Source organism: Phalacrocorax aristotelis, chromosome 13 (assembly GCF_949628215.1).
Source record: "Phalacrocorax aristotelis chromosome 13, bGulAri2.1, whole genome shotgun sequence".
Lineage (NCBI taxonomy): Eukaryota > Metazoa > Chordata > Aves > Suliformes > Phalacrocoracidae > Phalacrocorax > Phalacrocorax aristotelis.
Window position 1 is genome coordinate 10,470,827 of NC_134288.1, and position 14,112 is coordinate 10,484,938.

Genomic DNA, 14,112 nt, shown 5'->3' on the forward strand with positions numbered 1-14,112 from the left:
CTGGGGGCCGCACCCTGACCCCCTGCCGGTCTCCTCCTGAGCTCAGACCCACTGGGGAAAAGCCACGAAGCCCAGTGGAAACGCATTAGACTTGTTCCAGCGCTGCTCAGGTCAGGATATGACCAGGCTGGATGGCTCCCTTTAGGTTGGGGGCAGCGGCAGCAGCCACCTCGTTTCTTCCACCAAAGAGCATCAATAAGGTAGAAAACTGTATAAAGCACATGATGCTTTTTGGGCAGGCAAGGATGGGCTTCACACCATGCACGCAGCACCTCCCTGCTCCCACACTGATCCAGATTTAACCGGGAGAAATCCAAGGCTCAGCACAGGCGTGGCGATTGCTCTGGTCAATCCATGTGATTGCCAAAAGGACTTTATCAGTGTCTGATCTGTCTTAATTACAGAGTGAGGTGGCTTTCCCAGGGCTGCTGGTGAGTCAGTGGTGGAGCTGGGAGCAGCACGGTTCCTCTCCCCACCCTCCAGCCCCGGCACAGCATCTCCCTCCCCACTTCCTTCCCTTGCCGATAATTAGCCGGGGTTGATTCTCCCGCAGCCTTAGGCTTCGTGGTTCCCGGTGATTTCTCCTAGCACAGTATTTCCCCAGCCAAGTGCTGGGAGGGGGATGTGAGACCCGCACCCACGCCAGCTCCCGCTGCGGGAAATGACCGTGGGTGGCCCTGGGAGCAGGGAACCAGGCAGGCGTTTCCCGAAAATCCCATGGCCGGGAGAGGTCTGGGCCAAGGGGCAGCGGTGCCCTTTGCCAGTGCAGGAAATCCTCCCCGGGGCTCCCAAAGCCCAGGAGGTTCGTGGAGCATCTCAGTGGCTCCAGGCTCTGCCCTCCTTGGGTACATGAGCCAGGGGCAGTGGTGGTGGGTGCTGGCAGGGGGTCCCGCACCACCATCCCACTCCAGTGGGGACCAGCAGCTGGGAGAGGCTGCACACCCACCCAATGTTTGCTTGCTCTGAAATAAAGGCAGGGCCCAGCTGGGCCAGTCCCCGGGGAGGGTGCATGGGGACAGGGCTGTGTGGAGCCTGTCAAGGACCTTTGCGTGGCTGCTGCCAGCTGAGGCCGACAAAAGGCTCCGGCTGCCCTTCCTGCAGCTCCCGGTGGAGAGGCTGTTTCCAAACCCATGGCGCCACCCTGACCCCGACCTCCACCGCTCCGGGTCCTTCACAGCTCAGGGTCCCGTGTAGCACCAGGACCCCCAGGGCTCTGCTTGCTGGGGTGGCTGAGGCTGGGACAGGGTGGTGGGATGCCAACAGGCCACTTTGGGCTCCCAGGCACTGTGGCAGGGTCTGCTCTGCCCTGTGCTCTCCCCCAGCCTGGATCTGCATCTGGGCTCATCCCACTGCATGCACAGTGCTCTGGCAGAGCCCCTAGGCATCCCATCCCTCCCAGAAAACACACGGACATGACCTTGGCCCTGCCACCTCCCTGAAGATGCCTCCCCACAGCCCTGTGCCCTCAGTAGGATGAAGATGCTGAAGCCCTGCCACAGTCCCTCTCCACCTACTCCAGAGCTCAGCCACCTCCATGCCCAAAACCTCTTCAATGTGGCACATCAAGGGCAGGGCACTGCTGCTGCCTGTGACTCTGCACGGAAGGTTTGCCTCCAGCTCCACCTTGCTGGTGCCAGATTTCCTTGAAAGACAGTCAGCAAAGTGTCCTGTAAAATAAAGGGCTGTTGAGGCCAGAAAGGTCTCAGCTTCTGGCAGGGAGGAGGGGCAAACCACACAACAGAGCATTTACATTCTCAGTCCCTGCATCCGCCGGTTCTGGCAGGGTGGGATGGCTGGGGCAAAGCTCAGCCCCAGCTGGGGCTGGGAGGTGTTTCCACCTCGTCCCTCCACAGCCTCGCTCCCTGAAGCTCCCTTTGGGTCTGACTCCATCTCAGTTTCACTGCACAGGTGGAATATCCCCATTTGGCATCATCTCCTATGGATGCCCAGCGCGCGGTACATGGCACAAGGCTGTTTACCCTTTCCTAAGGAAAAGAAGCATCTGAAGTCTTAAAAAAAAGGCTAAGAATAAATGAATTCAATTAATAAAAGGAGCCCTGTTAGAGTATGGAAATTATTTACTGAAAGGGGGAATTTGCCAAGTATAATAAACCTGGAGGAATTTTCTCTCATCTTCACTTCGTGGCGGACGGTGTAATTAGCCTTGCATTATTTCCAGCAATGATATTCTTGTTTGTTAGTAGCCAGGCAGGACTCAGATCACTTCCCCTGGCCCCTGATGTGGGTTTTGCTACATAACAGCTTCTTCGTCACAAGTTGGGGTTTGCTGTCCTGCAACCTGCAGGCAGGGGGTTTGCTCTTGGAAGGGTACAGACCTGGGATGTGTGTCTACACAGAAGGGATTTGTCCTTCTCTGCTCCAAGCAGGGGTTACATCCTTCCCTTCTGCCTCCCCGAGGACTCGAGAGGCTTTACCCATAGGTACGTGTCCACCGGCAGTGTCTCGGGGCTGGGCAGTGAAATCAATAACAAAAATTATGTTCAGCTCATGTACAGAGCTTTGCACCTTCCAAGCCCTTTACTGGCATAAACTCATTAACGGGGAGGAATCGAATTCCTAGTCACACAGGTCCCAAGGATGCAGATCTTGGGGGCGATGGACCGGAACATATAGTAATAAGAAATAGCTGCTGTCGGTGGCCCTGTGCGCAGGAGGGCCCCGAGGAGCTGACGAGAGCAGATGGAGAAGGGAGGGTTGTGATTGAAACGGTGCCCAGGGTGGGCTGGCAGCATCCTGGCAGCAGAGCTGCTTCCCCTCCTTGTGGCAGCCGGCAGGTCAGGGTCAGGGAACCAGGCTCCCGCAATCCCCACGGCCCCCCTGGGTCTCCCATCATCGTCTCTTCTGCGGCTCGGCTTCCCTTTGGGAGCATCCTGCCCCTGCTAAGCCCCTCTGTGCTAGAGCATCCCAGTCTGCTCCAGGCCCAGCTGCCTGCCCTGGAAGATTTGTTTAACACAAGCCAGAGCGAATGGAAAACTGGCAATGTTCATCCCGGGTCGACTGTGTGGCCAGGGATGGGGTGGAGAGGGGGCTGCAAGCAGAGTGGGGAAAGGTGGGGAGACGAGTGGAGGGCTGCAGCTCTCCATCCATGCTGCGTTGCTCAGCGCAGCTATACCCAGCACAGAGCATGGTGTGGGACAGGGGGAAGGTGCCGGAGTGACCCCCTGGGTGGTTTTTGCAACCTGCTCTTTCTGAGGCATTGGGCACCCCGGCAGGCACACAGCTTGGCCATATCTCCTCTGCAGCATGTCCTAGCACCCACAGGTCTCTCACCCGAACCCCCACCTCCCTGGGGTGGGACCCCCTGGGCCCCTGGCACCTCCGGAACTGCCCTCTTGGCCCATGCCACCTGGACAAGGGATGCTTGGGGATGAACTTTGGCCAGGGCGTCCTGCAGGGCAAGCCAGCTGCCCCCAGCACTCGGGGCGCACTCCCTCCTGCAGCCCTGGCCTCATGCCCATGGTTGGGTGGGGAACCACAGCTCCTATTTCTGGTTTTCTCCCTGGGAGGTGCTCCAGGAGGGAGGATGGGAACACCCTGACCTGGTCCCCAAGGTCCTGTCTCTGGGATGGGTTGAACACACCCGTGCCCAGGGGACAGCTGTGCTGGGAATGGGGAGGGGAGGGATGTCCTGCACCTCTCCCCTTTCCCATCCCTCCTCCCTGTGGTTGGTCCTGTCCCTGTCCCTGTCCCTGTCCCTGTCCCTGTCCCTGTCCCTGTTCCAGTCCCTGTCCCTGTCCCTGCCCCCACGAAGCCCCTGTGGCAGTGAGGCCCTGGGAGGCTCCTCCATGTGTGGGGGCAAGGACGGATGCAGGGGCACGGAGGGATGCGGGGGCATGGTGGGATGCGGGGGCACGGACGGATGCAGAGGCCGCACTCATCCAGGGTTACCTTGGAAACGGCACCCGAGCCACACGTCGCTGTCACCATCGAGGGACAGAGCCACAGCAGCGGAGAGGCCAAACCCTGCTGGCTCAGTCAGGGTGACAGCAGGGGTGTCAGGAAACCTGTCCCCCCATCCCACTCGATGGCCAGTGCTGGGCAGGGAGTGAAGTGTCTGCAAAGGGGGCTGCATGCTCCCCCCTGGCAGAGGGGAATCGCCCAGCCCCGGCAGGGGAGAAAAGCCCCTGCAAGAGTGGCTGGTGGCTCTCCCCGGCAGCCGGATCCCTCCCTGCAGGACAGGCACTCCCTGCAAGGATGGAGCTTTAAATAAATAATGAGATGCCAGCATCTCCCAGCTCTGCTGGCAGCACCATGCTGGGAGCCCTCCCCGGCGGCCCCTGTGCTCCGAAACGCTCTGGGAATGGGGACAGCAGCTGCTGGGATCTCGGTCCAGAGTGGGGGTGGTGGCAGTGGGAGCTGGAGGAAAGGGGCTGGGGGGCAGCCCTGGGGCATCAATTTGTCACTGGCAGGGTCAACACTGGCTCCTGGCATCTGCCAACCCTCTCCTCAGAGCCTCCTGTGATGGAGCATCACAATCTCACACTGAAAATGTGATTTAAACGCTGAAGGTTGGCCAGGGGATAAGCCCTCTATGCCTGCCCAGGGGTGCTGGGCTGGATGCGGGGATGCAGGCAGGGTGTGGGGATGCAGGCAGGGCGTAGGCAGGGCAGGGGAATGTGACCCAGCCATTTTTCCCTGATGGAAGGTGCTTCACTGCAAACCAGTTTGCATGGTGGAGCACCCCAGAAGCCAATGCAGGCTGGGGGAGGCAGGCAGGGGCACAGGCAGCCAGAACCTGCAGGCAGGGTTCAGGCAGAGGCCAGGCAACCCAAGCAAGCAGCAGAGGCAGGGAGGAGAGGGACCGGCCAGCGAGCCAAGCAGCCTGAAAGGGCAGCCACAGGCTTCAATTAGCCAAGGAGTGACAGCAGGATCCTGCCTTAAATAGAGCCTCTGCACCCGGCTGGCGGGCAGGCAGGGAACCGTGCCTGTGGGCAGCATGGCCTGGCACCCTGTGGCTGCCTGAACCCAGCCCCTGGCATTGCTTGCCTGGCCACAACTGGGGTGTTGAGGGGGTGCTGGGGCTGGAGGGGCAGGGGGATGTGGGTGGGCAGGGGTCTGGTGTGGCCAGGGTGGGGGCTGCCGGAGGGGGAGTGGGGCCAGGCTCTGCTCTGAAAGCAGCTGAGAGGAAGGAAGAAGCAGCTAAAATAAGCAGGTGGGTGGACAAGGAGGAAATAATAGTGAGGCTGATAACGAATGGGCTGGAGAAGGGGGAAAAGAACGAAAATGTCCCCAGGAAATAGGAACCAGAACCCAGGAAGCAGAGGGAGGTCACGGGGGGCAACAGCACAGAGGGAGGAAGGATCAGAGGGCACTGGGGGGAACTGGAGATCCTGTGTTCCCGGGGAGGTGGGTGTGTGGGCAGGGGGAGGACAGGCTCTGCCTGGCAGCGTGGGAAATGCTAGCCAGGAGCAGGGTCAGCCCTGCCCTCCTCACCCTGCTTTAGGCAGGGGGAGAGGAGAGCAGGAGGTGGGTGCAGGCAGAGGCACCACAAGCATCCTCGGAGGGCAGGTGGGAGCCCATGGGTGAGCCCCCCATGAGTGAAATGCTGGGAAGAGTCAGGCAGAACAGAGCTCCAGGTGCTTTATGTGCAGGCAGCTGCTGGCTCCACTCTGGGAATGGCCCTGCTCAGTCATGGCAGGGGGGACAGGGACAGAAATCAGCTGCCCAGCACTCAAGGAGGGACATGGGGCAGGGGTGACTGGATACAAAATGGTCTCTCAGGCAGGGACCTTTCCTGCCCTCCCCTGCCTGCCGGCTGCCAACATCCCCGAGTCTCCCGCAGCATCCCACCTCCCTTCTCTATAAAGAAGGAGGGGCGGGGTTGGGTGCCAGGGCGGGTGTAGGGACGTGGGGCTGCGATCAGGGCACACCCAGGTACTTGCACAGAGGGGTCAAGGTGCTGGGGGGTGTCCAGGCGGTCTGGAGCCCTGCCATGGGGAGCAGGAGAAGGCAGCTTGACCGGAGCGCAGGATGCGCAGGGCCGGCTGTTGCTGCTGCCCTGGGAGTTTCCACATTAACCGCACACTGTTTGCATCTGAGCATTTTCCCCTCGCCAGGGCCGCTGCTGCCGGGGGTTATTTCCTGCCCTTTGCGCTCTCCCCCCACCGCCCCGGTCTGCCCGAGCCCGGCTGCTTCCTCTCGTCCGCCCCGGGTGCTTTCCATGCTGCCAGAAAATAAATCTCATGCTATTTTTAACAGAGGGGAAAACGCCAAGGTCTCCTCCAGCCTGGGCTGCCACTGTGCTGAGCGCGGACGGGCACCCCTGGAGAGATGAAGGAGGGAGGGGAATGTGCAGGGAAGGATGTGGACAGGCGGGGCAGGCGGGGCAGGGTGAGCCCCGCTTTCATCTCCCTGCCTTTAGGCAGGATTTTGGGAAAGGCAGAGGGGAGGGCATAGGGATGGGTGCACCGGCTGGGTGATGGGGGACCCCCTTCCCCTCTGCCATGGCCCTTTGCAGCAGACAGCAGCCCCCACCACGCTCCCCCAGCCCAGCACCCTTTATTAATGTCATCCATCATGTCCCCACGTTGCAGGCAGGGAAGAGGCAATGCAGGTGGGTCACCTCACATCTGCCCCACCACTCCAGCTGGGAGGGGATGGCGTGACCAGGAGATAACACAGATGACCCTCCTGGAACCGGTGGGGGACCCACACAGCAGGGTGTCTACGGTGCCCACCCTGTATGAGGGTAGTGCCAGCATCCCGAGGGAGCTGGGGACAGAGGGTCCCCTGGGGTCAGGGCTGGGACAGTTGCTGTTTTTAACCCCCTTAAGTGCCTTAGGGAGGCTGCGAGTGGGATCAGCTGGCTAATGCCCGGCGGGGGCAGAGGGGGGCTGGGGAGTGGAAGGAGCTGATGATAACCGGGGGACACGGAGAGGCCCCCCCACCTCGCCTCTCCTCCAGGGCAGCTGTCCCTGCTCCAGACTGGGACACTGCAGTCCCCTGCAAGCCATCCCACTCTCACCCTACAGGCATCCTTCTGGCTGTAGCAACTGTGAGCCAGGTGACTTGCACTTTCCTGTGACTCCAGGAGCTGGGGATTTATTCTTTGCAAGGCTCCTGCTAAAATCTTTTTGCCTGCAGGACACCCGCCTGCCCCCACACCCCTCAGCTCTCCCATCTGAGCCGGAGGAGGTCCCTACTCTCCTCCCACTGGGAGATGTTGCGCAAAGCACATGGCCAGCAGAAATGCGGGAAGAAAAGCAGGGAGAGAAAGAGGAGCTGTTTCCAAGCGCTGGGTGGGAGGAGAGCAGAAAACAGGAGGTGGAGGTGAAAATGTCAAACACAGCTCCCACTCTCTCTCCTGGGGCTGGTTGTGCTGGGGACAACAAAGCACTCTGGTCCTTGCCCCTCATCACCAAGATAATTTTTGCCTCAGGTCCCCAACATGGTGGTGATGCTGGCGGCTGTTTGCCCACCAGTGCCAGCGGCTTCAGTTCAGCACATGCCATGGCATGGCCTTCGCCACCAGCACCTGGGGCTCAGCCCATGCCAGAGCTTTCTGGGAAAACCTAAGCTCCGCGTTCCCAGCCCGGGTGCCTCCGGCTGCCTTTGATGCCGCTTTCCTGCGGAGTGGGGAGGAGCGGCACAGTGTGGCTGGGGCGGTCAGCGGGAAGGGCCATTTGACGCCTGCCAGTGCTCTGCACTGGGAGGAAGGGGGACGCATCCTGTCAGCATCCTCTGGTCCTGCAGGAGTCCCAGGGCAGGTGGCAGACGCCCAGGGAAGGAAGCCTTATGTGGCTCCCAGCTTGGGGCTACCTGGGGGTCCCCTGCCCAAGCAGTGAGAAGAGGGAATCATTTTGCTCCAGCTCAGCCCGAACACTCAGGGCCAAGCAGCCCTGCCCGAGCTCCTGGGAGAGGGATGGGAGTTCACAGGTTGCAACACAGGGCAAAAGCCCCTGGGGCTGGCTGGGATAGGGGGAGCCCAGCTGTGCCCCAGCATCATGCCAGGCTGGGGGTTTCCAGCACCAGGAGCGGGGCAGCCCCTGTGCCATGGGACACCCGCAAAGCTCCAGGCTGGGCTTTACCTGTGCCTGCCCCCAGCTGGGCCTGATCCTGCCCGTGGGGAAAACCCTGCTCTGTGCCCTGGGAGAGTCCAGAGCATCCCTGGGGACTTGTCCTGGGAAAGGGGATACCACGGTTTGGGGACCATCCCCATAATGGGGCTCCCTGGGATCACTTGGAGTGGGCCGGATCCTCCAGCGGGGCTGGTGACAAGGGGCTTTGCCCATGGCCAGATGGCTCGGAGGAGCCCTAAGCTCCCCATAATGCCCCTCTAATTGTCCCACAGTGTGGGAGCTGGTGGCCCAGCCCAGCTGGTGCTTCTGTCCCCCTGTAGCAATGGCTTTGGGACTTCTGGATATTTTTAATCCCAGGAAGCTATTTTTGAGAGGAGAGGCTATTTTCCCTGCCCACGGCTAATCCTGTCTTGCTTTTCAACCTTACCCAGCTATTTGCCAGGGCCTGGTGATAGGCAGCTCCCTGCCTGGGGCAGTCTGCAACCAGGAGGATGTGGGGAAGGAGGAATTGGGTAGCAAATGCTGGCAGGGATGGGGTAGTCCTGCACCCTCTGCCCTGTTCTGCCAAATCCCCACGCAGGGCTGAGGCTGCTGGGCACCTGGCCTGGCACTGGGCAATGGCACCACGGTGCCATAGAGGGGAACGTGCCCCATTTGGGGACACAAGCTGGCGGTGTCCCCCCAGCCTGCCCCACAGGAAACGGGAAGGCCATCAAAGGATGGGGATGCCAGAGGTGAGGGGGCCGCGTATCCCCTGGGCATTGTGGGGACCACGGGGTCCTGGGAGCGCCGGTGAACTAGGACTGAACTGGAACTGAACTGGAAGCAGGTGTTGGGCACATCCTGGAGCAGAGGAGCTGGTGGGGAGGAGGGGTGGGGGTGCAGGGGGCCGGGGGGACACAGCCCATGGGAGGGCACATCTGGCAGCAGAGGGGTGGCAGGAAGCATCATGCTGGCTTGGCCCCCCCGTGCTCGGCCGCCTCAGGGTCCCGGGGGGGCCATGCCGCTGCCAGATGTTGTGCAGCTGTCTCCGGCGCTTCCTCTCCCCCTGCGCCCTGCGTCCTCCGGGAAGCTCTCCCCTGCGCTTCCTCAGTGGGGAGAGCAGGGGGAGACCCCCCTGGCCCCCAGCTCCTCTGGCCCTGGCTTCCTGAGCTGCCGGGTCTGTCTGCTCCCACGTTCAGCTTTTGCTACTGGCTCATCCCTCTCATCTTCTCTCCCACCTCTCCCCGGCCCCTCGCTCCCTTTCTTCTCCTGCCAGCTGCCCCCCAGCTCCCCACCCTGGGGGGTCTCGCCCCTCTGCTGCCTCCCAATCCCGGGCCGCATCCTGCACTCCAGCCTTCCACCCTGGCTGCAGAGCTCACCCCGCTCCCTGGGGCAGAGAGGAGGGAAGAGAGGCAGGAGCATTGGGCATCATTTATTGCTTTTCTTCCCTCTTCTCTCCAAGCATTTTGCATTTTCCCGCAGTGCAGGGGCTGGGCTGGCCAGATCCTGTCCAGTGCCCAACCAGCCCCGGCACCATGGGCAGAGAAAAGCCAGGAGAGCCACAGTGAGCGTGGCCGTGGGCTGCCGGGGAGCGTGGGCCATGGGAGCCGGGGAGATGCTTGTCACTGGTGGCTCATGACAACTGCGGGATGCAGATAGGATTCGGGGATTAGAGCAGCTTAGGGAGCAGGGTTTTTCCAAGCGGCAGATGGTGCTGGATGGATCCCAGGGTGAGGTTAGCAGGGTGGGAAGCAGGTCCCCAAGCAGCCCTGGGCAGGGCAGGGGGAAATCAGACAGAAGCAGGGAGGAGAAGGATTTTTGCCCAGCCCATTTCTGGACAGGAGCATGAAGGAGAGCTGGAGGACTGGATCCCCCCCCAGCTCCCATGGGTGCCAGGTGCCATTGAGGATGCCCTGCACTGACACCCAGAGCTGATCACAGACACAGTGGCAGCAGCATGGCTCTTGCACCCTGGGCCCCCCGGGGAACATCCCTTCACCCGCAGCCAGGCTGCAGAGCTCAAGGTCCCAGGGATGGGACATGGCTCCATCATCCATTGGCTGCACATCCCCTGTCCCCATGAGTGCCTGTGTCCCCATGAGCATGCACGCTCCCAGGTCTGCGTGTTATTCTGAGAGGGCATGGGAAGCCCCAAGACCAGAGGCTTCCCCATGTCCTGCCATGTCCCCCTGTGTTCCCCTGGGGGCGGCTTGGCCAAGGGGTTGGTGCTTGTGGGCAGGAGGGTGCTGCCATGGGGCTGGAGTGGGGCAAACCCTCCCACCCCATAGTGCTCGTGGCTCCCCGGACTCTGCTGCAACTGCAGAGATGAGCAACTTCACCCCAAACACTGTGGGGGGAATTCCGGGTGACGAGAGTGGAAATGAGAGGCGTAAGCTGGTTCAAGAGGTGACGAGGTGGGGACCAGAGAGAAACCCCATGGCCAGGGAGGCAGTGCCAGTGCCTGGCACGGTGTGCTCAGGCAGGCCCAGGAGCTGCTTTTGAGCTGAGAGTAGCCAAACGAGCTGGGATAACAAAGCAGAAATTAAGGGACCCACTTCTAGGTGGAGGGGTGCAGTGAGGGACTCTGAAACTGGCCCCAAAGGAAGCGGGAGGAGACCGGTCGACTGTGGAGAGGAGTCTGACCTGACCTGGCTGGGCTCAGTCGCATGGCTCCAGAGGGTGTTTGGGGTGGGAGCAGTTGGGGGATCCGGCTGCAGCTGGGGAAGCCCAGCCACCAGCCAGGGAGTAACCGACACTTTCCAGGGAAGAGCAGGACCCAGGCGGGAACTTCTTGGGCAGCCTGCGGGTGCACGGGGCTTTCTGCTCAGGGCTGGAAAGTGGGCGCAGGGACCCCCCAGGGGATGCTGGAACCCCAGCCCACCTTGGGCCGCTCCATGGGACAGAGCCACGCGGTCCGTTTGTCTGCACCAAAACATCCACACTGGCGGGGAGATGGCAACGTGGGGGACATTGGGTTGGTCCAGGAAATGAGCTGGGCATCCCACAGAGGATGCTCCATATCTGGCCCATGGGCCCCACGCCTGATGTCTGTCCTCCAGCCCCAGCAGCTGCACCCACGTCCCCTCAGTTTAGTCCCGCTCAAGAGTCCCTGTCCCTTCCCCAGTGACAGCAGTGGCAGCTCGGAAAGAGGAAGCGTCACCCCCGGCATCCCCCCACCGTGGCCTGGGGGCTATTTTAGGTTTGGAGAAAAGCGGAAGGCAGCACCAGGCGGGTGGCTGCTGCGGCGGCAGGCAGCCAATGCCCCACAGCACGCAGGGGATGGTGGCAGACGGGGAAAGAGGAACGCCAACACTGCCCTGCGCCCTCTGCTCCTGCCTGGGGGATGAGGAAAGAGGATCTGTCCCACCTGAAACGTAAAAGGGTTTTTTTGGGCACACAAGGGGGGCTTGGGCAGCCCCCGGGGTGATGTCTGGGGAGTGACGCTTGTGGGGCACCCCCATGACGCTCCCAGCTCCCACCTTCATGTTCGCCAGTGCCCCAAGACCGCAAGAGCAAGGGGTGTGTTGGGGGGAGGGCTGGTGCACACACCATTTGTTAATGCTGCTTTTTGATCTTAAGAGTGCATTTTGTCACCAGTGCCCAGGTAAAGCCTATGCTGTGTGGCCGCCCGGCGTGGGCGACCAGAGCGGGCAACAGCTCTCCAAGGAAGGGTTGGGTCCATAACCGCGAGTGGGGTCTGGCTCTGCTGGGGAGCCATGGATGGGTGGATGGATGGATGGATGGATGGATGGATGGATGGATGGATGGATGGACAAATGGATGGACAAATGGATGGCCAGAGGAACACAAGAATGGATGGGCAGGTGGACACAGGGATGCATGAATGGATGGATGGACAGATGGACAGACGGGCAGATGAATAGATGAAATGACATATGGACAGACAGGCAGCACAGTCATGCTGCACCCATGCTCCACTTGGGGCCACCCGGCTGTGCCCCCTCCCCGCTGCACCCCCGGGCGGTGCTGTGCCCCCCATCTCAGCCCAGGCACAGAGGCCATGATGGGGCTGAGGGGTGGGACAGCCCAGGGGGCTCGGTGGGGACGGGGGGCATTGCCAGGTTGTGGGATGGGAGCAGGCAGGGCCCAGGGCTGGCCGTGGGCCATCACTGCTGTGTCTGGGCACCAAGATAGCCCCACCGGCCACCCCTCCTGCACAGGGCATGCTCCGTTAGCACCTCGCACCAGGGAATGGTTCTCAGCCGGGCAAAAAGCGTTAGGGCTCTATCAGCCAGTGCACACTCACTCCCGACGGGGCTAATAGCCCCTGGCTTAATGAGCAGGAGCCAGGACTGCTCTGCTGGGCCCGTTGCAGCCACAGGGAGGAGTGGCAGGGAGAGCAGAGCCCAGCCGGCTTTGCAGCAGGCAGGGAAATCTAGGTCAGGGCTTGCTTTAAAAGGGGGCATGGAGCCCAGATCATGTTGGCTTCCAAGTGAAGCCACGGAGCAGCAGCGCCTGCCTGAACCTAGCACTGACGCAGAGCAGCCAGGAACCGTCCGTGCTCACGCAGAGCATCCCCATCCCAGGAGCTGTGGCGGCTGAGGACGCCCATGGGTGCAGCTTCACGTCTGGGTGGCTGTTCATGCAATTCCTTGTTTTGCTGGGAAACAGCAATGATTTGTAACTCAGGCTCTGCCAGAGCTAGAAAACAACGTGCTGCCCAGGGACATGCGCTTTCCAGAGACACAGAGCAATGCCTGGGCACAGGGAGATACCACTCGCCTCCGAAACAAGATGTCCCCCAGCCTGTCAAAGCTGGCCCCCCTCCCTCCCCTCCACCTCCACACAGCTGGAAGGGGATCAGCGAAGGGAACCGGCCCCAGGCCTGACATTTCAGCGTTCACCAACAAATAGAAAAAAAAAAAGCCCCAACCGAGCAAAAAGCCCGGCAGCAGCAAAAGGGGAACCTGGTGGAACGTGGAGGGCATGAAGCCAGCACAAGCGAACACCTCTGCAGACGGCACAGACATTTTGCCCCCAAATTACTGCCCAGCCCCGGCAAAGCCACGGTGGTTTTGAAGAAAATCAATGATCCTCCACAAAGAGGATTTTTTTTTCCTCCCCAAATGCAGGATTGGTCTCCACATCCCAACACCCTCCAAGGGCTTGGGATGGGGAATAATTAGGTTGGCAGCATGATGCATTTAATCAAAAGCCAGCACTTGAAGGAGTGAAATTAGCCGCTGGAGCAGTGGATCTTTGGGGGGCGATCCTCCGCGTCCCCATGAGGCACAGCCTGATCCCTGGCAGTGCAGCCAGGCTGGACTTGGCAGGGGCATTTCACGCCTGGCAGAGCTGGCAGAGGCCACTGCAGCTCCCTGCGAGCCGCAGTCCTCCCAGCTCCTCCTGCCGCAGCCACCTCTCAGGGCCAGATTTTCAGGAATCCAGGCTCTGGTGAGCCCAGAACAATCCAGATTTTTCACATGGGCTCAGCGTTCGGCCACTCCCTGGGTTTCCACTGAGCCCAGCTTTAAAATGAGGCCTGCGCTGAGGCCTCAAACTCCACAGTAATCCCCCCAAAGCCCCCCAAAATAAAAGGCTGAGCTGCTAAAATGCTTCCCATCCTTTCCAAGACAAGCAGACACGTGGATTGGGCGGTGGTGATGGGCCGTGCCCAGGAAGAGCATTTCTAGGAGTGCTGGCAGGCGCTAAAGGCAAACCCTCAGCTTGGGTGGCTGAGGCGCGCTGTTGGAAGGGCTCTGAAAATTTCTTGCCCATTTCCCCATTTATATTCGCTTCCCTTTTCACACCTTGCCCTGGGCAACCCAAAAAGACCCAGTGGAAAAGGGTCTGAAAATGAAAGTAGCTGGAAACACAACTCCAAACGAGTGGGGTTTTTGATGAGACAGGTTGCAAAACTGATGGAAGCGGAGCAGCCCAGGGCTTCCCACACCCTTCTGTGCCCTGACGCGCTTCTCAGAACCAAGGCAGACATGGAGGGGGCAGCACCACTCGGGAATTTCAGCTCCTGCTCTGCTTCCAGCCCCTCCAAATGAATGGCAGGTTTACAGCAGAGGGCTGAGCTCTGCCTGCCTGTAGCAGGGAAGGGTGAAACCCTCCTCTCCCGCTA